Below are 27,410 nucleotides of genomic sequence, written 5' to 3'. Positions count from 1 at the left end.
ACCCTTCGCAGACTACGAGGCTGGCGAACTGTGGCCATGGATCGAGTAGAGTGGAGACGACTTCTTCGGACAGCAGAGGACAACAAGGCCTTAGCCTGATTGGTAAGGTAAGTACGGTTTTTGGTACAAAAACAACGTTTATTGTCTCTGTACCAATCCAACGTCGATCGCGCGTAATGGCATGATGCCAGGTCCGGCCAAAATAATGTCTCGCCTCCGTGGAACCGCAGGAAGGACAACAGACGCTTCTGGAGGCACTCGGTGCGGTAAATTTCGCTGTAGATGGTACCCATTGTGATGTACGGTTTACTCAGTTTACCGCATTGGCATATGGCCTGCCAGAGCAAGTATTTTTTGGCGAATGTGACCACTTTCTTCTTCCTTATGTCTTCCGAAACATTAAACCGTGATCTGGCAACGTAGAACTCCAGCCCCGGTATCTGCTTTGCGTCTGCCTTGATGTAGGTTTCGTCATCCATAACCACACACATCGGTTTCGTTAACCATTCTCGATACAGCTTCCTTGCGCGGGATTTGACCCCCGTGTTTTGTTGATCACGCCGGTTCGGTGCCTTCCGGACCTTGAATACACGAAGCCCAGCTCGTTTCATGGTTAGCTGAACGAACCAGGCGGAACACTTTGCCTTCAGAGCCGAAAGGTTCGGATTACGCTTGAAATAATCCAACACCTTCCGGGCCTTCACAGGGTCAGCTGTCTTAGATTTTCTTCCACTTCCAGCCTGCCGGTTGTCTGGGACTCCTTAAGCGATTTTACCAACCGAGACAAAGTTGTATGGGTGATTCCCAGTTGTCTTCCGATCCATCTCATGGTCGCAGTCGGATTTTCAATGACGGCGCGCAAAATTCTCCGGCGATTTTCTTCTTGTTTCGATGACATCTCAATAACCACTGAACCGATTGTTATGAAATTTTGCACATTTAAGCAATTCACTCCAAACTAGTTATACCCAGATTTTCATCAATTTTTACCAACGGATAAAAAAGTTACACACGGATGTTGCATTTTTTTCGAGTACAAGCCTTAAATTGAATATAATCAGGTGTTGTACTTGATCAAGTCGTACGAGGTGGACAGTCCACTGTCTAATAGTTGTGCCTGAAACAATGAGTTATTTCCTTTACATACATACATACACAAGTCTACATGAATGAGTGCCTGAAGAAACGACTGCTTCCGTTTCTCAAATAACACAACGTTCCTATATTTTTTTGGCCAGATCTAGCCTTTTGCCACTACTCCAAGGACGTTTTGGAGTGGTGCAAGACGAATGGGGTCAATTTCGTGCCGAAGGATCTCAATCCTCCAAACACACCGGAGTTGCGGCCGATTGAAAGATACTGGACTATAATGAAGTACGAACTCCGTAAGCATCCTAAAGTTGTCACTACTGGGCAGGAAATGTTGAATCATGGTTGAAAGCTGGAACAAATGTCGATTCAACCGTTCTACAAAAGCTTATGGGTGGAATTGAATTAAGAAGAAAGTTAGGGCATTTGGATTTGGTGAAGAAATAGATACGTAAACCAAGCTTGTGTGTCTTGCAAAATTCCCATCCTGGACCACTGTGCAGTGGGTTCCATTTTCAGATTAGAACAACAAGTAGATCACCCGAGTTGAGTTCCTGCGAAAATGTGTATAGAAGTAAATCAAATTCCATGTGCAGAGCAGGGTGGCCTGCGAACCGGGAAAACCGGGAATACCGGGAAAACCCGGAAATTCAAAAAGAGAACCGTGAAAAATAAATTAACCATGCCATTGGAACAAATTTATACACCATGATTTCAGAATCAACTATTAAAACAGAGTGATCTTTTACCAAATGATTTACTCTATTTGCTGAATAATTTCCTTCAGTTTCCCGTCTTATTGTTTTTAGAATTTAATCACTCAGCAATATTTCAAATTGATTTTTGTCGTTTCAATTTCATATGTAAAGTGCATGGACCAGAGTTGCAACCTATCACATTCACGATCGTCAAACAGCTTATGGTAGTAACGCTTGGTACATTCCCATCAATGTGCTTGTCGAAGCACTCTCCATGATCATCCATCAAATTGACGAAAGAAATAAAAAGCAACTGGTGAATGTCGTCTTCGGTGGGGACCCATCACCGATATGGTCATTCCCGACAATCACGACACTCATCTGTGCTCGTTTTGAAGCAGTAGCTGCTTTGCTTACTTATGTGAGTGTGTTGGTGAGTGAGCCCAACACCTTCCGTTTCATTTCGCCAGCTCTGTTTGTCGCGCATGCCGAGACGAACTTGAAATGCGTAGACATTGTTTTCATTTTCTCCTGTCTTTTCGCTTTTTCTCATCATCGTACTGCAGAAGACTTCACTGTTTTCGATGTGCTTTACATCATCAGCAGCGAGTTGTGAGCAGCGACCATTACTGGTGGTTGTTGTTTGCCATGGCTCTACCTCTCACTGCGTGACAAAACGTTCAGTCAGCGATAGTCGGTTGCTGCGTTGACGAGTGTCGAGTGAGTGTCATGATATTTTGCATCACTGGCATGGACGTTAAAAGAAAATATTGAAGATGCTGGACTTTCGAAACAAATATTTGTAGAAGCCGAAAGTGAACTATTCTTTTCCGGGGTTTTAATTTTTCGTTATTCAAAATGCTCATGATATGAACTCCAGAATGAACTTGGAATTATGCCCTGAATTGTCATGGAATTCTTCTGACATTAACCAGAAAACACTCCGCGTAATAATTACCGTAGAATTCTTTTTGGAATTTCCTTGAAACTCCATCTAAGAATTCGAATCCTTCTTAGAATTGCCTTAAACCTTTTCGGAGACTTTGATTCCTTTGAAATTCTTTGCAAAATTTTCTATTCAAATCTTTTGAAACTTTATTTAGAAACGCCTTGGAGTATTGTAAAGAATTTCTTTCTAATTATCAGCAATATTTTGCAATCAATTCTGTTGGAGCTCTGTGATGAATTTTTCGTACTAGCGTTGGAAATATCCCCGAAACAGTCATAGAACTCTGTTTTTTGTTGAAATCAGATCATAGTTCTCTTGGAATTCTTCTTAAAATTCATCTGTCATTTTTCTCATGATCCCCATTCAAATCTCCTCAGAATCACGGAGAAATTTCCCTTAAAGTGTTTTTTCAAAATTCCTTTTGAAATTTTCTAAAATAACATAAGAATTTAATTTAGAACTTGCATTCTTCTGCACAGAAATTCATCGAAAAATTTCTAAGGACTTCATGTCAGACTAATGATTGAATTCTGCTCAGAATTTCTCCCTTCGAAAATTATGTGGGAATCCTCCTCAATATTTGTTTGAAATCTACACTTTGAATACTTTTAATTTTTACTAAAAATTCCAGGGTTTGTCCGCAAGGTTCTATAGATTATTCTGTAATTTGTTATAACCAATCAAATGCTTCCAAGTCTCAGAACCTTGAATTATTTTTTTCTCCAAATCTTGCATCACGAAAATTGTTATATACCCACAAATAACCTCCGAAAATCTACCCAGACAACCAGAATGCACGTATATTCAAAGTTGTTTTCGTGATATACAAACAAAAAATTCGTATAAAATGCAAATTAATGGCTTATACGTACAAAAGTGGAGGCCATATACGTGCATATTTTAATTTAATTTTAAACGAGTTGATTTAACATCATCAACGATTTTATCTGTAATAACAAAATCATTTTGAAAAGTCTTACGATGTAATCCGGTTAATTTTGTGATACAGTACGACAGAAAAATGAGTCATCGCATATAGGTCGGAAATTTGCATTCTATACGATTTAACTTGAACATAATGCGAGGTATGCCATTCTCTTATGCGATTTTGACTTAAACTGTAGCAATTTACGATACTGTGTGTACATTGTTATACGACTTCTGGTTGTCTGGGTAATGAAGTAATGAAATTGGGTTGTTAGCGGAATACTTAAATAAAACAGCAACAAAGGTTATCTTCTATTTAATTCCACTTAATTAATTTTGGTATCCATGACAGATACAAATTTCGACTACAATGTCCAGTCTTCATCAGTGTCATTCCCACAGGGGGTTAGATTTTTATAAATTCTTTAGTGGGAATGACACTGATGAAGACTGCACAGTTGAAATGCGTATCTGTCATGGGAAATTTTTAAGATTTAAACCGGGAAAAACCGGGACTTTCAAAACGAAAATTCACTGGCCACCCTGGACACAGGCTTCTATAAATCATCAGGCTTCAATCGAAAAAAAAAAAGTGGAAGGGTCTGTGTCTAGGGGCACGAACGGAAGCTTGACGTAGGACCGCTAGTGGATGGAATAAATAGTTCTTTTAATTGATCAATTATCTATTATCTCAACTCTTTCCGTTTTTGAATTGTAGGCGTACCAAATTTGTAGCATTTTTTTTTCGAAGAGAAAGTTGATTAAGAGAATCAATCAAAATCACTTTCACCCCTGCTTCCAAGTTTGGTTACAAGATTACAACTCTGTAGAGCATTTTGTGGGGGCTTGTGGTTCTGAATATGGACAAACAAGCACAGATCAATTCTATTCCAACTCTTTACTGATGTAAGCTTGATGGCCCTGAAAAGGGCCGTTTTATTGAAGAGGACATCCATGGCCACTTACGCTTGGCGTATTTAGTGTAGATGACAGCATCACGGACCTCATTTTCCAGGAACACCTTCAGCACACCTCGTAGATCAGACCGGAGATACGTTTGACACCACCACGGCGAGCCAGACGACGGATGGCGGTTATCACGAAGAACTTTGTGATGACGCTTGGCGCCTCCTTTACCAGACCTTTTCCTCCTTTGCCACGACCAGTCAATTGTTGCTTGTTAGGTGTGAAGGAGTGGACTAGCTATTGCTGTTCACCACGCCGTCCGAAGCGAAAATGAGCTAATGCCATACAGCAGCGCTCTTCTATATCTTTTCAGGTTAAAGCAGAATGATGTGCAACCAAGTGGTATAAAGCTACAAAGACTCCTCCCATTATGAGTAGTTTGCTATCAAGTAGCGACACTGGCTCTTTTCCTTTTGCGCACACGGCGGATGAGAACGACCCAAATTTGAGCTTAGTTCACTCATAATCGCCAAAACTCAGCGATGAGTAAATTTGTCTCATGGTTTTCTGTGGAAAACCTTTAAAATCTGCCTGAAAATGAGGAAATTGACGAAAATTTTATTCAGTCTCGGAGTAGTACCACTAGACTGAGTGAATCCAATCTTTACTTTTCTCAAATTCGGGAATTTTTCCCTGGAAAATCCCGGAAAAACCTGGGAAAACACGAGGCAAATTTACTCATCGTTGAGTTCCTGCACTTTATTTCTTATTTCTGAGATAACTAAACTCCTACACAGAAAAAAAAAGTTGTTGAATATTACATCCAAACTGCTGCAACCAGTTCAATCCATCGGTTGTGTAATATATTGCGCAATTCACACCAAACTGGATTAATAAGCGCATTTTCACTTACTAAAGAGTGTGATAAAAGTGCACGTTTCCGTCTAATCGTTTTGGTGTCTTGGATGCACTTATTCTTTGGCAAGTAAGCAATAAGTGCACCGAAGACACCAAAATGATTTGACGGAAACGTGCACTTTTATCACACTTTTTAGATTATTTAAGCTGTCCAGTTTCAGTTGCAATCAGCAATAACGTTGTACGATGTACAACGGCCTGAAAAGAGCCGTTTTGTGCCAAAGTTGATGAAAACGTACATGACATCCATGGCCGCTAACGCTTGGTGTGTTTAGTGTAGGTGACAGCATCACGGATCTCATTTTTCAGGAACACCTTCAGCACACCTCGTAAATCATACCGGAGATACGTCAGACACCGCCACGGCGAGCCAGACGACGGATGGTGGTTATCTCGAAGAATTTGCGTTTGGTTCTAAATATGGCGATGAGTGTGCAAAATATTACGCAATTCCATCCTCCCTATTCGCACGCGCCCGAGGATCGGAGGCGAATGCCACTTCGACTTGTTTCGTCTACTTACTACTCTCTGACGACTGTGCTGGGGAAGCAGCATATGCATGTAGGTAATTGGTGGATTTGTTAGTTAATTCGACGCTTTTGGACAATGCTGGACATTTACCGGTTTTTTAATAGTTTCTTGTTGAAAATCAACATTCGGAAGCATTGTTATCGATGCGTAGCCATATTTCTGATCGATTGGTGACAACATTATTGAAATTGGACCAGGGGCAGCTGAGTTATTAACGTTCAAAATCTTTCATAATTTGTTACATGTTCCATTTTCGGTTTTCACAAAGTGTACCCCCATATAGAAATCAAAGACGTAGTCCTACGTCAAAAATTCAACAGTCGACATTCAACTTTCCTCAACCGATTCAAGTGAAAGGAAATGTGGCCAATAAATGCCACGCCTCACTTCTGCTACTGCACCGCCAATCGACGGACATTCCTGTTTTGCGTTCACTCAATATATTTCGAGCGAAACGAGTTCACCCCCATGCTTCTGGTGCAAAATAAATCCCAAAATAAGATTGCCATAAATTCACTTACCAATCGACTGTGCCTGGGTGTCCTCGGGCAAGCTCTGACCGGAGGGAATATTTCTCCTATTTCGGTGCTTTCCTCCAAGTTACTTGACCATAAATTGCTGCTGCTGCACCACACTGCAACTGTCACCCCGGGCTCTCGCTCTCCCGGTGACGATTTTCTCCTCTTTACGCTTCCTACCTACTTCCGATTTTCAGCTGCTAGGTATTTCCCGAAACATGTAGCTCGTACGAACCACAATGTTGCTGATACTCCGGTAGCGGTTATTCTTCGGTTTCTATAGGATTCACACGAAGCGAACAGATTTTCCACTACTCACAACTTTTCGCTTGTAACGGGTTGTTATCTTCTTCTTATTCTTCTTCTTATATTGAACCGTGGGATGTTTGTAGCACAAGTTATGTTTCGAATTTTCTTTTCCAGTGACGGAAAAGTTTTTCGCAAAACAGAACAACACCGAGTTGGCAAGTGGGTAACCTATCGACTGTGGTTCAAAAATTTGCACAGGAGCTAGTAAAAACAGAAACTTTGATGATCATATGAGATAACAAACGAATTATCGACACGCAAATGTAGTTTACGATCACAAATTGAACACAATTAGGTTACATATCTCGTTGATCAATCTTCGATGATAATACTGAACAACGGCGGTTGGCTGGCGGAGCGGAGCGGTACAATTGGTCTATGCGTCAAATTTCACGCTGAACGCATTTTTTCGCCTTTCTTTGGTTTTCGATTTCGCTTGGTCAACCCGACCAATTGGTCAGTCAGACGAGATTGCCGTCAATAATAGAGCTGAAGGAAAGTTTTTATTTTCGCTCGGGCCACGGATTGCTGAAATTGGGTTTCCATACGACGCTAATCAATCCGAGTAGGACCATGGTTTTAATTTTGGAACACGTGCCTACCGGCGAAGCGTGAATTTGGACTGGGAATAGGTATTAATGTCACCATGGTTAAGGAGTTGTTTCGTAATAGAAGTATTTGACAAAGTCTGGGAAAAAATCATGCATTAGTGAAAGACATTGTCACTGAATGAATTGACTATAACATTCACTTTCTTAAAAATTTACTTAGATTTTTTTTTGATGATGTGGTTCAAATTATAATTCTTTATGCCAGCGGTTCTTAAATTTTCGCTTTAGATTTAAATTTAGATTTTAGATAACATTTAGAAATTCCGTAATGCAAGCCACAAATATTTGAGTCAAATATTTACCAATAGCTTAAATACGTAAGATGACATAAAGTCGTGATTGAAGTTAGAAAATAATATATTTTTTATTATTCGAAGTATGAGCGAAGATTTTTTTTTATTAATTGCAGCGCAGGAGTATGTAATAGTAATGAATCTGCACAATATTTAATGGATAGCTTTCGATTTCCCTAATATTTTTACAATGGATTAGTGCTATTTGAGTTCATTTCCCGGGCGCCAAATAAATTTCCAAATGCTTTATTAGCTTCTATCAGTGTTGGGAAAATATGAAAAAAATCAAATCTCACCAAAGACGTAGACAAAAATCAACATGCAAACAACTGCGGTTGATATTGCAAGCTGTGATATAGCAGCTCGAAATGTCAAGCTAGCAAAACTCACCAGCTGCAAATCTCACCAAACTATGATGAGATTGAGTTTCATGATTTTTGCTTTACACCCGAACGCAACCGAACCTTCGATAACGGTTGGATACAGTCGCTTCGTGTCTGCCATCGGTGAAGAGAGAAAGGAGAAATCATTATGATACCTTCTCTTTCTAAGAAAACAAGGTGAAATGGAATCATTTTTGCGTCGATTCAATTCACAGCTTCAACTGTTCACGCTGTGAATAGTCTCGCAATATCAAAGGAGCTAGTAAAATCAATACTAATCATAATATTTTGCTCCAATATCACGCGTGAGCGGAATAATATCAATTTGCTAATGAATATACCAGCACTGGCTTCTACCAGGTATTTTGAGGAGAAGCGGGAAAAATAGACCATTTATTGAGGTTCGGACAGTATGACAATGGGTGGCGTTTGATTATACTGATATATTCACAATGTAGTGGAATAGCAGAACAAAATAATATCAAATTTTACTATCAATATCTCATTATGTTATTGGTAATGTCCTAGCTTCGGCTGGACATATACTAAAATTGGAACGATACAGAGAAGATTAGCATGGCCCCTGCGCAAGGATGACACGCCAAATCGTGAAGCGTTCCACATTTTTACGTCAATGCTCACCATCAAGCATAGGGACGACACCCAACGAATAAAAGAGGAAGGATCATCATGGATATCGCCAAATCCAGGAATCTCATCCTGCTAAACGACGGGTCCAACACGTTCGCCCGTGGCCGAATGTCAACGGTTGACGTCACGTTCGCTAGTGCCAGTATCATACACCGATTACTGTGGATGGTGATTGATGACCCGAGGGGCAGCGACCACTACCCGATTAGTATACAGCTTGATGAATGCCCACCCGAAATATCCCGAAGACCCCGCTGGATTTATAAGCAGGCCGACTGGGAGGCCTACCAGATCGCTATTGAGGAAAACTGTCGGCTCAATTACCACCACACCATCAGCGACTTCACTAAGATGATGTTCGATACCGCTTCGAAAACCATCCCAAGAACAAGCGCGACTCCGGGGAAAAAGGCCCTCCATTGGTGGTCCCCAAGTGTCAAAGCGGCCATTAAAGCCAGGAAAAAGGCCCTTCGGGCAGCCAAAAGACTTCCTGCCAACCATCCGGACAAGGAAACAGCACTACAACACTACCGAACGAAGAGGAATGACTGCAGGGATATCATCCCTGAAGCTAAAAAGGGGAGCTGGGAGTCCTTCCTAGACGAGGTTAACCCCAACCAAACAACAGCTGACCTCTGGAGCAAAGTCAATGCGATAAGCGGTAAAAAGAGAGCCCGTGGTATCACCATCGAGCACGACGGAACGACCACACGAAATCCAGCTCAAATCCTCGACATCCTCGACAGCTACTCCGCGTCGCTGTCATCGATCGACAGTTACGACCCAGCATTCCACCCGAGGAATTGCCCGACTATCCACACGATAAGAAACATCCCGATCCCGAATGACAGCGACAACCTGGACATCAATCGACCCTCCGCATGGATGAACTCACCCTTGCTTTATCTAAAGCTAGAGGCGCATCTGCTGGACCTGATGAAGTGGGATATCCTCTCTTTCGATACCTTCCTATCGGGAAGCAGGCTAGGATGCTAGAGCTGGTGAACCAGGAATGGATGGGTGACACTTTCCCCGACCAGTGGAAACACAGCTTGACCGTCCCAATCCCCAAACCGAACTCCACAGGGCACGAGGTGGACAAATTTAGACCCATTTCGTTGACTTGCTGTGCGTCTAAGCTGGTTGAAAGAATGTTAAACAGGAGATTGATCCTGTACCTGGAAGAAGGGAAACACCTGGACCACCAACAGCATGCTTTTAGACCAGGTCACGGGACCAGCACATACCTCGGCTCCCTCAGCGAAGCTTTATCGTCAATGTCCGCAAATAACCATCACGCTGAATTGGTTGCGCTTGACCTATCGAAGGCCTACAACCGGGCATGGATGCCAGGTGTTTTGGACCAGTTGATAGCCTGGGGTCTAAAAGGACACGTGTTGAAGTTCATCCAGAACTTCCTCTCGCACCGGACCTTCCAGGTTGTCCTGGGAAACTGCCGATCCAAGATTTTCGACGAGGAGACTGGCCTACCGCAAAAGGGTCGGTGATAGCGGTCACCCTCTTTCTCGTTAGGATGAATGGGGTATTCACGAGGTTGCCGGTCGAAATCTTCATTTTCGTGTATGCAAACGACATCGTCCTTATGGCAATTAAGGAGACTGTCAAAGCGCTTCGACGAAAAATTATTCAAGCCACGGCCTACATCTCGAATTGGGCATCAAACGCGGGATTCCAGATGTCCGCAGCAAAAAACGGGTACACTCATATTTGTCCGTCGAATCACCGGATCCTCAGCACGAAGATCAGCATCCAGGACGAGGTAATTCCATTCAGAAAAACCCTTCGGATACTTGGTGTGCATTTCGACCGCTCTCTTACATTCAACACGCACCTGAACGAGGTAAAGAGTGCCTGCAAACAGCGCCTAAACATCCTGAGGACACTAGCAGGCCGACATCCTAACGCCAACCGGACCTCACGCTTCAATGTTATGAAGGCTATAGTAAACTCGCGGCTGACCTATGGCATCGAGGCTACGTACCTTGCCAAACCGCGCCTGATGGAAAGGCTTACACCAGTCTACCAGCAAGCACTTCGAATTTCTTCCGGACTCCTTCCTGGTACCCCCGGGATCGCCGCCTGCATTGAGGGAGGAGTACTCCTCTTCGACCGCCTGATTACCGCTACTATATGCAATCACGCCATCGGGCTGAATGAGATAACGTCAGGTACAGATGAGGAAGGTTCCCTCCTAAAGAAGGCCAACAAGTTCCTCAGGGAAATCTCCAACCGAGCTCTCCTCCCAGTGTACAAGACACATTAGGTTGGAGCCAGAGGCTGGAACAAACCGCCAATCAAGACCGACCACACCATCAAACGACACTTCAAGGCTGGTTCCAATCCCTATATACGCCATCCGTTACTCGGACGGTTCCGTAGCCCAGAAAAGGGTGGACATCGGCATCTCCGGTGACCATCTAAAGGAGTGTCACAGGCTCCCGGATGAGTGCTCTATTTTTTCCGCCGAGGCAGCCGCAGCTTTTATCGCAGTTACTACCCCGGATACACGGCCAATCACGGCTCGCCGGAAGTATCCTGTTCATACGGAAGATAAAAGGGGACACCAGCAGATGGGAGGATCCACCCCTCCACCGTGAGCAGATCGTTTTATCGCGACTCCGGTCCGGCCACACAAACATCTCCCACAAGTATAAGGGGGACGGACCCTTCCGGAGGATATGCGACCACTGCCACATCCCACAGACCGTCGAGCACTTCATCTGCATATGCCCGAAACACGACGGAACCAGGCGAAGCTACGACATTTCCGGCAACATCCGGGATGTCCTCTCCGATGATCCCGTTCAGATTGCTACGCTGTTCATCTTCCTGAACGAAACCGGACTCTTCAATATGATTTAAATTACTCGACCGCAACCCTCAATGACTAGGTCCAACTACCGGCATACACCACGATACGTTTCAACCCTGAACCCTGATGACAACTTACCGCAATCCAATTGGAAATCCAACTGAATTAACGCAGATGTACCACGCCAGTTCTTATTTTAATATGTCCTTTATGTACTGATTTGTGTCTTATGTTAATGGAGTTAATGGTTATACAAACACTGTAGCAGCTCTTACAAACCTTTTGGAACTCCCTTCTGGAGTTCCCAAGGCAAACCAGCCAATGGCTGAAAGCCTTGTAAATAATTGAAAAAAAAAGTTATTGGTAAGATATGCGCTATAACATATTAGTTGCTCATTCTACTATTAAATCATAAATTGCTATTGTTATGATATTTGAGTATTATACATTCAAGAGCTAATTATGAGCTGATAGCAGAATAAGCTATTAATATGGCACTGAATTGATTAATTAACATTCCACTAGATTGATGAGATATAATAGCAAAATTTGATATTAATTTGCTATGATTTTTTATATTCTTTAGGTATGGTAACAACTGACTGTTATATAACTTATATCAATCAAATTAATAGCAATTTTTGAGGTTCTGTTCCTAAATTTTAATAGCAAAACTTGTTTTTGATTTGATATTCCCGTCTACCCGGGTAGGTGCTATTTGAGTTTATTTCCAGACCGCCAAATTATTTTTTTTTTCTATTTTCTGATTAGCTCCCACCATATATTTTCAGGAGAATCGGACAAAATTGACCTTTTCCTGAGATCTGCACAAGACGGGAACACCACCAATCGATTCCTTATTTTTTTTACGTAGGTATAGTCTAATTTAGTACTGTTGCAAGATGAACACATGTCAACAGAATTCGTAAAATTACGTTTAAAGCTTTTGAAGTTTTTACGATTAGCTACAACTTTTGACCATAATTAAAATCTGTATCACTTATAAATGCTGAACCAGAGGGAATAGAACCCACCATTGTTTTTTAGTGAATGTAACTTACATTCACTAAAAAACAAAAACAATTTTTTCCCGCTCTAGTTCGTCATGCATAAGCGATACAGATTCAAGTTTCTTAGAAAAGTTATAGTAACTAATCAAACCTACAAAAGCTTCATACATCATTTAACGGAATTCTGTTGATGAAAAAAGTTAAAGGCAAATGAACGCACGAAATTAATGTAAATGATTTTCCATGCCTAGTGCTGTGATGAATTTATTGAAACAACCTTCGCAGATCGTTTAACTTGCCTGGAATTCTGAACGTTCCTGAAGTTATTGTGACTTACTTTAAGAGCTCTGAACTTCATTGAAGACCTCTAGATCTAGCTTCCCTGAGGTTCTCGGAGCTTCTTTAAAGTTCGCACAATTTTCCTCTAGAAATTTTCTGCATTCTTGGAATTTTCTGGATATCCCTGAAGCTCCAACAACTTCTTTAAACTTCCTGTAGTTACCCTAAAATGTTTGAAATTACACAAAACTTTTCTTTTCTAGCCCGCAATCTGTTCATGAAATTTCTCCGAAACCCTAGGTATTTCCTTTCATTTCTTTCTTTCTTAAAGTTCCTACAACTTTTGTGCACCATCTTAAATCCTCTAATCCTTCCAGAATATCTTGGAACTTCCCTGAAGTTCTCGCCACTCTTTTGATTATGTTCCTGGAATTGCCCTGAAATTAATAAACGTGAAGTTTCGAAGATTCCGACCGTTCTCTTAAGTTGTCCAAGCTTCCCCGATGTTCTCAAGGCTCTCTTTAATTTTTTAATATTTTTCTGGGTTGTTCTCGCTATTCTCCTGAATAGCGTAGAACTACCGTAAAGTACTCGAAATATACTTGAAATGCCCGTGAATTTCCTGATAATCATGGAACTGCCCTGAAGTATCAAAACTGCTCGAAGCTTCGTTACATCCCGTAAGACGTGTAATTGTCCTGGAGTTTATTGCAGCAGCCCTGAAGCTCTTTGATCTTCACTGAAGGTCTAGAATATCAGACTTAAAGTGGTCATTTTATACGATCGATGAGGAGATGAAAGTATAGAGTTTTAAGTGCCGTTAGAGTACGGTAGTGTGAAAATTGTATATAGAGAGTAGAACGCGAACAAGGACAATTTTTTAGGAAGGCACGAATCGGATTGTTCATCTCCTTTACCAAACTCCCCTGTTGGGAAGGGATGGCAAGGGATATCTATCTATTTGGAAGGGATGGTGAGGGTTATCCATGTATTTTGCCAGTGGTTGCGGATGGGGATACCCCTCACCATCCCTCCCCAACAGTGCGGCTTGGTAAAAGTGATGATCAACCCGATTCGTAACTTCCTCAAAATTGACCTTTGCTCGCTTTCTACTCTCTATATACAATCTACACACTGCCGTACTCTAACGGAACTATCGACTTTATACTTTCATCTCTTCATCTATCGTTTAAAAAGGACCACTTTAAGCCTGATATTCAAAGTTAAGCATCTCCAACTATGGAAATCGTTAACTTCACGCATGAAGTAATGCAAACATGATTAGTGAAAGTTTATTATTGAGATTTCTAGCCAGTTAGCAAAATTCATCTCATAATTGAGGCTCTCGGAACCTACCTATCTTTAAGATCTTAAAACTTCCATGTTGTTCTGAATGCTCTAAAAGTTCTCGCATTTTCCCTGAAGTTTCGGCATTCCTTCAAATTCTTGTAATGTCCATGAAAATTTCAGAATATCTTGAAGGTTTCTGCAATTTTTCTGATGGATTTAACATAAAATTTGTTGCAGAATGATTTCGGTTCTTAAAGTTAATCAAACGGATCTGAAGTTCTCTAAACTTCCTTCAAGTTTCCAAAGTTTTAATATGGAACCACCCTGGAGTTGTCTGAACTTTTCTGAAGATCTTTGATCGCACATAAAGGTTTCTGAAGTTTCTTAAATCTTTCAAAGTTTTAGAAATTGTCATGGAGTTATTGGAACTGACGTGAAGATTTCTGAGCTTCATATAAGTTAACGCAATTTTCCTGATGTTCATGAGCTTCCGCAAACTGTTCTAAAGTTTCTGAACGTTTTCTAAATGTTTCGAATTTTTCATTAAGTTTATGGAGCATCACTGATGGTATTGAAATGGATCTAAAGAGCTCTGAACATCTTGAAGTTAATGGAACTTTCCTGCAACTCTCTGACATTACCCACGTAAACAAACCATATTCACAGGCTCAAATATGTTTAAATGATTGGGTATGGAGTAGGTGTACCAATTATGATAAGTGCACTGATTATGGCACTATCGCATATACGCTATGGTACCAGTAATGGTTCTACTCCACGCAAACTCCACAGCCCATTACAGGTTCAGGCCATAACTGGTCATTTTTAAGCAGTGCTTTAACTGGTTACCTAGCCTGTTTTTTTTTTATAATTCTGTGAACTTTTTTTCCTTGATTTGTTTTCCGTTGATTTTGTTTTCAGTCCTGAGTACCAATGCTACCGACGCCAAGAAGGCAGCTTTTATGACCCATCAACTCATGGATCGGAGACTAACGGCTTTACTTCCCTGATCAGAGGTTTTGTAAGGGAGATCTTGCTAGGGTCCTCAAAACTTCGGCTTATGCGCCAGCCAACGGAGTCAGCTGCCAAGAGTTATAGATATATTCACCCAGTTAGCAGTTTTCCTAACCTAACAGAATCCACCCACTAGAAATTCCCAACGACCAAAAACCATCAACGTCCCAAGTCAATTAATCCAATAATTATTTTCAGCCCCAATTTTTTTTATTCTAGTTTTATCTTCCAATCATTTTTCGTTTTTCTTTTTTTTTATAATTCATCATTAAATTAATCATTGACATGGGTGAAAACACAGTCATCCCACTATCATCGTCATTTCAAAACAAATTGATTCAAGCACTCGAATTTACCCTATTGCCTAATAACTAGGCGTAACTAACTTTAACGCTTCTACATGAAACGATCGTTTGACCGTTTCAATTTTATGCCTCAGAAAATTCCGACGGCGCCAACTGGGATTGAACTCAGGTCATTTCGAGTGAGTGGCAGTCACGCTTTCCACTACACTACCGGTGTCGCTAATCTTGTTTTTATAATTTAAATACCTTCTGCATTTCACATCGGTGATAATGGTTAAAGTTTTACCAAAACGTATGTCATTCTTTATTCTTATAATCAGGTCCCAATCTAATCATTTAGTTTAAGGTTAAACTTCCAAACAGCAAAAATATTGCTGCAAGATGAATAATTAATCTGTCATCTTCCAGTGTGCCCTCGGTGAGAACGTTTTTCATATTCTTTCAGTTTCTCACCAGATCCGCACCTTGTTCAACTATCTTTTAGCATAAGCTTAAGTTGCATATTTATCCGTCTGTCCGTCGGAGTCATATCAAATTCATTTTGGGCAAAATGATTATTTCAAATATTGTCGACTCCAGAGCCTAAAACCTCGATATTATCATCAATGCAGCATGAGGCAATAATTTTCAATCAATCTGTGTATAGAAACCAACACAACACGATCTATAGCGCTATATTTGTGTAATATGAAAATAATCATATTGCATTCGATACTCAAAATTATCCCCACCGAGATGAAGATGAATATTGATATCGACAACAGCACAGGCGATTATAAACATCCAACCACGAATGAACAAAAGCAAATGTTGACTTTGATACTCAAAGGTTGCCATGATCAAGAGAATTTGTTTATGTCAAAATTTAAATTCATGCAGGTAGTTGGTCTATCTGTTAAGGTTGTCTTCATTTTCAGCTAAGTTGAGTGTAGAAGGAATAATTTATATCAGCACTGGTACCAATGCTACCAATGCCAGGGAGGCAGCTACCACACCTGGACCCTACCTATCAACCCATCAACTCATGGACCGGGGACCAACGTCTTTACTTCCCGTGATCACAGATTTTATGCCTCAGAAAATCCTGACGGCGCCGACTGGGATTGAACCCAGCCCCTTTGGAGTGAGAGTTTTGACAAAATTAATACACCAGCGTTGCCAATGAAATCGTTAAATTATATTTGATTAAAAAAAAACATGTTGTGATCAAAATTGTGTCTAAATAAGATCCTTTTGGACGAATTTACAAGTAAATTGATAGAAACATTAAGGTGTTTCCTTGTTGAGTCCATTTTCATTGAAGCTGTTTATTAATTTATTTGATAAGGTTCAATCGAATTAGAGTCGAAGATTCCTGTTCACTATACATCTTAAAACAATAGTCAAAAGACACAACACAATAAACACTTTATCTTCCGCTATCCAATAAGCTTCCACCACCAGCACGGGAGCTGCTTCCAGTGGTTTCATTGTATGGCAGTATCACCAACGGGGAACAAAGCGCTTCCATTGCAGCAATGGGCGCAAAACGTGGTTAGAACTCACACACTCATCACGAAACGGTTGCTTTCCAAAGTCGACGACGTATCGACCGAAAGGTGAAGAACAGTGAAGAGGATCAAACAATGGTTGCTGTCGAGTAAACAGACGATCCCGTGACACACATCGAGAGTGGTCTCCTTCTGTCGACAACCGAGTGAAGACTGTGTCCTTTTTCATATCACACTTAATAATTTTCAGAACATAAATCTAAAGATTTAAGAGGTTTATATGTAGATCTGTAAATTTTATACATTACTTGCTTCTGCACAGCAAACAACAAGTATTGGGGGTTGGGAGAAAATGCTATACCTATATAAACATGAAACTTTAGTGCGATAATTTATAAGCTAGATATATTTCTTAAAAGGATTGATTGATAGTTCCGCTAGAGTACGGCAATGTGAAAATGGAACAGAAATTGGAATTGAGCGAAGGGCCATTAATGCGATAATACTAATCAAACACACACTCCATTACCTAGCTCGTACATTGATCGATGAGGGGATTTGAGGTAGATCCGAATTCCGAAAGCCGTGCGAGAAAAAAAAGGCTTATTATCATTTAAAGAGTGCCACCAAAATAAATGTGATAGCCTATGTTAGCAAGTTGATGAATTTGGTTTTCTCCCTAAATATTCTACTTATTTTACTGTTGAGCTTTGTTTCAATTTAGTTATTTTACCGCACGTAATAATTTTATCGCAACAGTACCGAACAAATTCTGTACTACAGAAGCTCAAAAAAACTTTTGGTGAGCTCTAACACATTGCGAATCACTTCTGCGTAAGCTCCGTAGACGTAGGCACGTCGATTCCGACAGCCGCGAAATGTTAAACATGCATCAATACCACATAAGGAAAGATCGATTTTACGTAGGGTTTAGTTCATAGATAAATATTGACTGCTGTTTACAAATTTAAGTACTTGAACACTAAGAAATAAGTTAACTCAAATGTTTTTACCGCATATACAAGAGATTTTGCGTATTGAGAGAATAATATAGGAATCGAGTACAACAAACTCAGGGGAATACAATACCTCCAAAAGTTTAAAAGTTATTAATTGTCACATACCTCAACTTTTACTTATTTCCTAAACTATTCCTCTCCTTGTTAATCTGCTTAATGCTATTGGTCTGCTTGCGTTTTCTTATTAAAGTTCAAGACTAAATAAAAAGATTTATTCTACAACTTTAAAGGTTAGTTGCCTCCCTAAGCGGACCCCCGCATCCTAATTCTTTTGTTAATCTACTTTATGTCATAAGACTTTCTGAAGTTTCTTATTTAAGTTCATTTGATGATAATGAAATCTCATTAGTCTAATTTAATAAATTATTAACAGCTCTAATTCACCTAATCAATCATAACACATGCTTTATTAAGTACCTGCACTTGAGCCTGTAATCTAAAATCAAACGTGTTTCAAGTACTTTTGATTTTGGCCTATACCTATTTATTATATCTTAGTTCGACCCAGGTAGCACCTTCATGTAACTAAAATGCTTCATTTTGAAGTTAGTTTCTTAGTTGATTTTTAAATTATATAGGGTATATGCTCCAACTATGCTCACACGCTTCCACTATGTCGCACCACAAAAATACGTATTGGTATGTCACAATAGAAGCACGCCACAGTGGAAATCCCGAACTATAGTTCAAACACTTATCCCAAATCAAAATTAAGCATATATAAGATTAGTTACAATACCATGTACAAAAGTGATGTTCAACATTGTTTCCTGAGTCAATGAAAACAACAGTGAAAGCTTGTCACACAAATAAAAGGAGCACCGTTGGGCACTTTCTGAAATATTTCAATAGTATAATTCCCTTGCAAACCCAAATAAATCTATCTGCTTAAAAATAAATAAAATAAGAGTGATTTACGGCAACACCCGCCAGTATCAGTGCCTATACGTAAGCGTACTACGACGCGGCTATCAATCAAAGGAGTAACAAGTGTGACGGCAGGGGGAAGGTGTATCCCTTCTTTGCCCTGGCCGCCGCCCTACACTAGCAACTAAAATCAACAGCACCCCGTCACTCTCTTCACTCCGAGCTCTTCCATGGATTTCAACGTCTGACAGCACCGTAGCAAGCAACGATACTACACAAAGTCTTTCCCCAGTGTCGGCTGTTGCCGACAATTTGGGAAGAAATCGTGTAGTAGTTTCGGCAACGGCTGACACTGTGATGCAAGACGTCCCACAGGTCAGTCCCATCACGATACAACTGCGAAAAGGTACTGCCGTGCCCAATATCTTTACAGATCATGTTACATCCCCACCAGAGCTATATCCCGCAGAAAGTCCTTCAAGTACTCGTCGAGCAAATGTTACACAAAGTGCTTCCCCAGTGCCGGCTGTTGTCAGTATTGGAAAAACTAGTGTAATGGTTTCGACGGCAGCCGGCACTGTGGGGAAAAGCTTCCCACAGGCAAGTTCTGAATCGATAGAGTTACCAGCATCGATTTCTGCGGCACCTTGCACTTTTACAGGTGACCCGCCACCGACACGAAGACCATCACTATCCTCATCGTCGTCCATCACACGGTCAGCTAGTATCAGTTACCACGGTGGCTGCTTCGTACTTCAGTGGAATATTCGTGGGCTCAGGGGCAACATCAGCGAACTGAAACTCCTCATAGCTGAGCTCGAACCCTGCATCATCGCACTCCAGGAGACCAAGGTGAATCAGACTGTCGCACCACCAGACTACATCGGCAAGAACTACACGCTACTGTTGGAATCCAATAACACGCACTACTGGCAACACGTGGTTGGTCTTGCTGTCCGAGAAGGCATACCTTTCGAGCGACTGCAAGTAGACACCTCCTTACACCTCGTCGCTGTGCGCATCCACACACCGATCCTCACGAACGGCGCGGCGGAAATGGTTGTACGATCGCGCTGATTGGTCGTTATATGAACGTATCACCGCAGAAACCATCCGGCCAGATGTTGAATGGGACGTAGACAGCTTCACGGAGAAGATAATTGCAGCAGCAACTCGTGCCATACTGTAAACCAGCGGCCGTATGGGGCCTAAAGCGGTACCATGGTGGTGCCCTGAAGCGAAGGCGGCGATTCGACATCAACGAAAGTGTCTTCGATCTCTGCGGCGGCTGCAGACATCTGATCCTGATCAACCCGCTGCATTGGCAAGGTTTCAGGAAACCAGAGCTGTAGCACGGAAGGCGATTAAGGAAGCAAAAGAACGATCGTGGGAGAACTTCGTGGCCAAAATTGCACCAAGCAGCACGACAACCGAACTGTGGCGAACGGTGAACACGCTACATGGCAGCCGACAACAACGTACCATCGCACTCAAGCGATCGGATGGCTTCACCGATGACCCCGAAGAAACTGCGGAAGCGCTAGCCGGTTTAGATAGATCTGCGACGTCCAGTTACCCTACTTCTTTTCAGAAGACTAAAGCAGCAGCTGAAAGAGAGTCCATAGATGTTTCGCCAAACACGGACGACGTGTACAACAGCGACATTACCCTAAGCGAACTTCTGTGGGCTCTCGAGAAAGGGCGAGCTGCCTCGACAGGACCCGACGTGATAGGGTACCCAATGCTTCGACGTCTACCTTTGTCCGTGAAGATGACACTGCTAGAGCTGCTCAACCGGATCTGGCGTAGTGGAGAGTTTCCCACCAGCTGGCGAAATGCAATCGTGGTGCTCGATACCGGACCCGCTGCGTTCCGTCCAATCTCGCTCACCAGCTGCATGGCGAAGCTGCTTGAACGCATCATAAATCGACGACTGCTCACCAAGCTAGAGTCGAGCGGGCGACTTGACAAACGACAGCACGCTTTCCGTGCCGGGTGATGCACCGACACGTACTTTTCCGAGCTCGAGAGAACGCTTCCAAGCACAGACGAGCACTGTCTGATAGCATCCCTGGACCTGTCGAAGGCTTACGACACCACCTGGCGGCGCGGCATAATCCGCACTCTGAGGTCATGGAGAATACGTGGTCGGATGCTGAACATGATGAAAAGCTTCCTCTCGGAGCGAACGATACAGGTATCCGTTGGGGGGCATATGTTTCGCCAGTATCCGTTGGAAAACGGAGTTCCGCAGGGCTCTGTCCTGTCAGTGACGCTGTTCCTCATCGCGATGCAGCCCATCTTCCGAGTAGTGCCCAACGGAGTCTTCATTCTTTTGTACGTGGACGATATCCTCTACGGATTTTACAGATGATCGGTGTAAAACTTCCACGTGGCAATCGGACTTCTCTGCTGCAAGTTGGGTCAGCCATAGTTACTGCGAAGCTGCTCTACGGGATTGGACTTTTTAGTCGAGGAGGGCCAGCAACCTTGCAGACTCTTGCTCCTGCCTACAACAAAATGGTTCGCTTCGCTTCCGGAGCATTCGTGACGAGCCCGATTAACTCGGTGATGGCCGAAGCTGGGACTCTACCCTTCGAACTGTACGCAGTACGCATTGTCATCCGAATGCTCGCAAAGCATCCAAACAGCAGCACACTACCTCTGATTACACGCGCTTCAAATCGCCTCCAAGAATTAACCAGTTCAACGCTTCCTACTGTCGGTTCACTCGTGAGGCAGAGCAATTGCTTGTGGCACGCACGAAAACCGACGATAGTGTGCGATGTGAAAAGAAGCATACGCGCTGGAGACCCACCGGAGAAAGTTCGTCCAGTTGTTCGAAAATTACTGGAGACCCGCTTCCGTAGTTCAACCATCGTCTACACGGACGGCTCCAAGTGTGAAGACACGGTAGGAGCTGCATTCTTCAACGAAGGGCTATCTAGGACCTACAGTCTTCCGAAGCAATGTAGTGTTTTCTCTGCGGAGGCCTACGCTATTAAAATGGCCGCCACCATCCCTAATGTTCAAAATGAGTTGGTTATTCTCACGGACTCCGCAAGCTGCCTACTGACTTTGGAGGCTGGAACTTCCCGGCACCCTTGGGTGCAGAAAGTAGAGAGAATCGTGCAAAGCAAAATCATCCGTTTCTGCTGGATCCCTGGACACGCCGGCATCAGGGGAAACTCTGAAGCTGACCGACTAGCCAATGAGGCTAGAAGACAACCAGCCATCGACGTACCGATTCCAAGTGAGGATGCGATAAAAGCGGTGAAACATGCGATACGTGGTCAGTGGAATAGACAGTGGTTTAGCACAACAGAATCGAAGCTGCGGGAGGTGAAATTCGACACGCATAGATGGACAGAACGAGGAAGTTCAGCCGACCAGCGTACGCTTACACGTCTGAGAATTGGCCATACGCGACTAACCCACACGTTTCTTCTAAAGAAAGAAGGCCCACCGGTGTGTGAATGTTGTGGCACGGTGTTGGATGTAAAGCACATCATTCTTGAGTGCAGGAAATACGACGAAGAGAGAAGGAAAAATGACATCAGCACCAGTCTACGTGAAGCTCTGGACAACACGGAAGAAAGAACAACACGAATGCTTAATTTCCTACATGAAACGGATTTGTACAAAAAGCTCTAGAATAACAAAATACAAGAACTTTAGAATAACAAATTGCACAAGTGAAAGAAAGATTAAGCAACACGAAGTAGAAGACTAGAATAACAAATTAAAAGATATATAGAATAACAAATTACACAGGTAAAGATGGTAGAAAGATGAAGCAATTCGTGAAGAAAAGCGAAGTAGGAGAGTAGTATGAAGTGAAGCGAAGGAGAAAAGTAATTGTTTGGAAGCAAAGAAGAAAAGAAGGGAGAAGCAACTGAATTGTAGCACTTACACTAACAAAAACACTTACACACCATACACAATACACCAAACAACAAATCGAACGGACATGAATGCATCGCGGAGATGTAAAATGTCCTTAATGAACAAAAAAAAATAAATAAAAAATCACTGCTAGACTAGATCTTTGGTTCTCTCATGCAGTGGTTTATCAGCAACGCCGACCATAAACCGACCGTCTCCAACACTCCACTATAAAGCATGGAATTAAGCCCGCCCACCAACAGCAAAGTGCAAAAACTAGCCAAGGGGAGGGAACTAAAACGCGCTTTTGAGACAATTTCTAGGCCCCTATTGTTGAGAACAATCAAGTGCTTTGGAATTTCGGTTTCTGCATACAAATGGTTTGAAAGCTATTTATCTGACAGAACACAAAGGACTGTTTTGATGATTTTATATCTTGTCCCGTTGACAATGACCTTGGAGTGCCTCAGGGAAGTGTATTAGGGCCCCTTTTATTTATTATGTATATTAATGACATGCGACGAGTTTTACGGTTTTGTGATATGAATCTTTTTGCTGACGATAATGTGTTGTTCATTGTAGCTAAAGATTTAGAAGAAGCCGTTTCACGCTTGAATGAAGATTTGCGTTCTCTAAGTAGATGGTTGAAGTATAAACAATTGAAATTTAATATAAGTAAAACTAAATTCATGGTAATTTCGCGGAATCGTGTAGATGATGATGTCTCTGTTGTTATTGGTGATAAGACAATTGATCGCGTTCAGGAAATTAAATATATTGGCGTGATTATTGATGACAAACTTAAGTTCAATTCTCATATTGACAATGTCATCAAGAAAATTGTCAAGAAGTATGGAATTCTATGTCGCTTGAAAAACGATTTAACTATTGGTAGTAAAATACAGTTATACAAATCAATCATTTCCCCTCGTGTAGACTTTTGCTCTTCCATTTTATTTTTAGCCAATTAATCACAAATATCGAGATTGCAGCGTTTGCAGGATAAAGTAATGCGTTTCGATTTTAAGATGTAATAGATTCACTTCCTCAACTTTTATGCTGGACGCTTTGCAATGGCTGTCAGTGAATCAAAGAATTGTGTTTTTGACTACGGTGTTCATTTTTAAAGTAGTTAACGGTTTGCTGCCTCGATATTTGTGTGATCGGATTGAAAGAGGAAGTGATTTTCATAGATATAACACTAGAAACGCGGATGAAGTAAGAACACCACATCTTTTGATTAATGCTTCACAAAATTCATTATATAAATGTTTTCAATTCGATGCCTAGACACATCAAGCGTGCAACTACACTTACAGAATTTAAGAGACGCTACATTACACATGTAAAAACTGCTCATTGAGCAGTTAAATTTTTATGAATGGATAAATCATGTAGGGGTTTTGATCTAATTTCCGTCATACTAAGCACAACGCGCACTGTACCTCTCTTTTCTGAACGAGTTTTAACTAAAAATGGAATATTTCTGTCAAAGATGACTTCTAAATTTATTCACCTTTCCATACGTACCGTCAAATTTGATAAAGAGTCACAAATTGTTGAGATATTCGTTAAAATCTAATACTGCTTCTTGATTCTAAATTCGTTCTACGAGTTTCAATTCCGTCCAAACGCATTGAAACGCCATTAGATTTTCTTCGTCCTACGGATAAACGTAGAAAAGGGGGATTCGCTAGGAGCGCTTCTTTTGTTTTGAGAACAATGAGCGTTAATATTAATACAATGCGCTCTAACAGGATTTATGTTGTAGCTAATGAACTAACGCATCGGAACAAACCTATTTTTGATTTGTGCACGGTGAAGTCATTGATATTATTGATCTTTTCTGATGGATAGAACGAAACTGGGCGATTACGACGAAGTAGCGCTCTACCCTATCTTGACAAAGTTATCTCTAACGGAATATTTTGTATGGAGACTGTCATAAAGACATTTTAGTAATTTGTGTAGCGTATACAAAAAAAAACTATATTGTTTGCCTCGATGGTGATGATGGATTTTTATTTTTTTTTGATTTTGTAGTAGTAATAGTAAAAATAACATTGAGTAGCCTACAATGGTTTGAGCCTCGCACGCGGAATACAGGTATAAATGACTAATACGTGGAAATTGTGGCAAAAGCCTTGAATTAGTAAAGAGTTGGCTGGAAGTCGTTTCCTTGGATATAGTCCTGGCACTGCGGAAGCTTAAACGTGTAAATCCCAGGTCACGTGTAAATGGAATTATTGCCGAGGACTATACTTGGACTCTTGACACTTTGAATGTTTTTGGTTGATGTCTATAGCATATTTAACAGGACATTTATATCTGTAATTGTAACCAGCTCGATTTTGATTGCAAACCAGGTTAAAATGTTTATATTTAATTATCTTTAAGATGACTCGTCCAGCTCAAACCTTTGTAGGGGTTGGACCATCATCATCATCTTCATTAAGGTTCATTCAATTCCACTACCAAATTATTAAATATGCATTAAAACTACAAAACGAATAATTTATTAAAATGCTACTTCGCAATTGGCATGTACATCAAATATAATAATTGATTTCTTGCATCCTGTGTAGTTGCTTCTTATGAGAAATATAATGGCTGTACCTACAACGGGCTGTAGCGTAAAAGCAAGTGTCTCCAGAATGAATATTTTGGAATAACTACGATAATCACGATTTTATAGTCCAAGTGCATTTAGTGAAACAAACTTTGTTCCAAAATATTACTAAGATCAAATTCACAATTTAATTTTTTTATAAATATTCCGCGATATAAACATTTCAAAACCTGTTCATGCAGTGAAACATTACAAATTCTGTACATCTTTATACACGTCTGTAATAGAATCTTTCATTGCCCGGAGACGTTTATTTGCAAAGAAGCATAAAGAAAGAGAGGAGGATTAGTAATTTCCATTAATGTCTACTTCTTCAGTGTCTTGTATTAATACTATTCCTCTATAGACGCCCACATTGATCAGGATTCTTAAAGTAATGAAAATTTTAATATTTGTCTGGTTTTACACTTCAGAGTCATATTCTCAATGTAACTCTAAAAATGTGTACACAGAGTTTTCGTAAACGTTCTTACAATTCGACTGAATTATAAACATCACCGTGTCAATTTGACCAAGCAGTTACATTAAGTATCACCGTGAAAACCAAAGAAAAGTGACAGTCCATTCACGTCATCCCCGGCCAATCTCGCACATCACCAACAGTTCAGCTTGTTTGCTCTATCCTAATAGGCACATTTTCTTCTTCATCTCAAGTTGTATTCTTAGCGGACTCCTCGCACTGTTACCCCCCTTCACATAAACACTTCACTGTTTCTTTTCTTCCAACAACTGTTTTTTCGCCATCTTTCCCAGTCGGTTGTCGTTAATTTTTCGCCACCGAAGTCGTTATCAACTTTTCACACTTGTCTCCAACTACCACTGCTTCCCTCGGCCGCGCTGCACCGGCTGTGTGTCGTTGGTCGTGAAGGAGATCGAAAGTCCGGACCACCCCTTCCCTCAACCACAGCAACAACAACAAGGGACCAACCGAAAAAGTTGAAACTTTTACTTTCATCAAACTTGCGACGCTGTAATTGCTCGGCCGGGCACCTCTGTTTACTTGCACTATTACCTCACTTCACAACAAATATGGACCACAGACAAACGGAGCAGGCGAAGATCACAGTAACCGAAATATGAACACGTATGATGTAAAGGCACCCTCCCCGCCCCGCGCCCACTCGGCGTCGCTCCCCAGCGGGCCAAAATAGGGGAAAAGAAGACAACGCAAAAATCGATATGCAACCCAACTATGAACAGAAAATAAAATAAGCTCAACTTAATTCGCTCTCGATAGGCATTCGATATCGAAACAGAAAAAGAAAACAGAAAATTATGAACCAAAACACACCAAACACAATATCTTCGTTCGCAGGAGGAAGCGGCGGAGAAAAGCGCGTCTGAAACCGGCCGCAGCGTGATCGAAACTGAAAGTTGTTTGCGCATAAGCAAATAAGCCTCGAATATCCCATCCATGAGCGTACGCGCGCGCGGCCACCGTCCGATCGTTCAGCTCCCTCTATTATAGCGGCGCGCAACTCCGACTCCGACGATTACGGGCAGCGATCATATTATTTTTTATTCTTTTTATTTCGGCGCTTCGTTTACCTATCCGTAGGTCGTACTTCGCCTAGTCACTTTGTATCGGAAGGCAGGTAGGTACACTTGCAGCTCCGTCTGTGCAGCTCGTTGTAGATGATAGAGGGAGAGAGCTTTGCATTAAAGCTCAGAACGATCCGCTCCCGGGCTACTGCGATGCGGATCATAACGATCGAAAACTAAAAGCTCCCTCGGGTGCACTATGAATTACCTATTCCCGCATGCTCCGAAGTTTCGGTCGTAAGTACATTCATGCATACAAACACGTGAATTAGGGTGCCCGTGGATGTATGGAGGAAAAAAAGTGACAACCGAATTTTCAGAACCGACCACATACAAAATGTTTAATGCCTCGATAAAAAAAATCCTTGTGCTAAAGTTGGGCTCAATCACTACATTTGAAAACCGAAAAATCACCCAAGATAAAATTTCGGCGTTTGATTGATTGTATGCCAAATTACTTTAAA

General features: G+C 41.5%; 1 protein-coding gene and 1 non-coding gene across 2 annotated transcripts in view; one reads left to right on the top strand and one right to left on the bottom strand.

The window, feature by feature from the left end:
• The window catches only part of Ugt50B3 (UDP-glycosyltransferase family 50 member B3), a 198,186-nt gene extending 171,430 nt beyond the window's left edge, over positions 1 to 26,756 (bottom strand). The window contains exons 1-2 of the mRNA XM_065232571.1: positions 26,696 to 26,756; positions 6,540 to 7,062 (exon numbers count right to left, since the gene is read on the bottom strand). The gene's annotated coding sequence lies outside the window, so the exon portion shown is untranslated. The remainder of the gene's footprint in view (positions 1 to 6,539; positions 7,063 to 26,695) is intronic.
• LOC135710162 (U6 spliceosomal RNA) lies at positions 8,654 to 8,760 on the top strand. The gene has a single exon (XR_010518399.1). It is a non-coding gene; the product is annotated as a U6 spliceosomal RNA (small nuclear RNA).
• Positions 26,757 to 27,410: the final 654 nt, after the last annotated feature.

This window comes from Ochlerotatus camptorhynchus, unplaced genomic scaffold (genome assembly GCF_037179485.1).
Source record: "Ochlerotatus camptorhynchus isolate MF236.1 unplaced genomic scaffold, CSIRO-AGI_Acam_v1.1 ptg000370l, whole genome shotgun sequence".
Classification (NCBI taxonomy): Eukaryota; Metazoa; Arthropoda; class Insecta; order Diptera; family Culicidae; genus Ochlerotatus; species Ochlerotatus camptorhynchus.
Note: the sequence above shows the minus strand (reverse complement) of the source record. Positions and strands in the feature narration are given on the sequence as shown.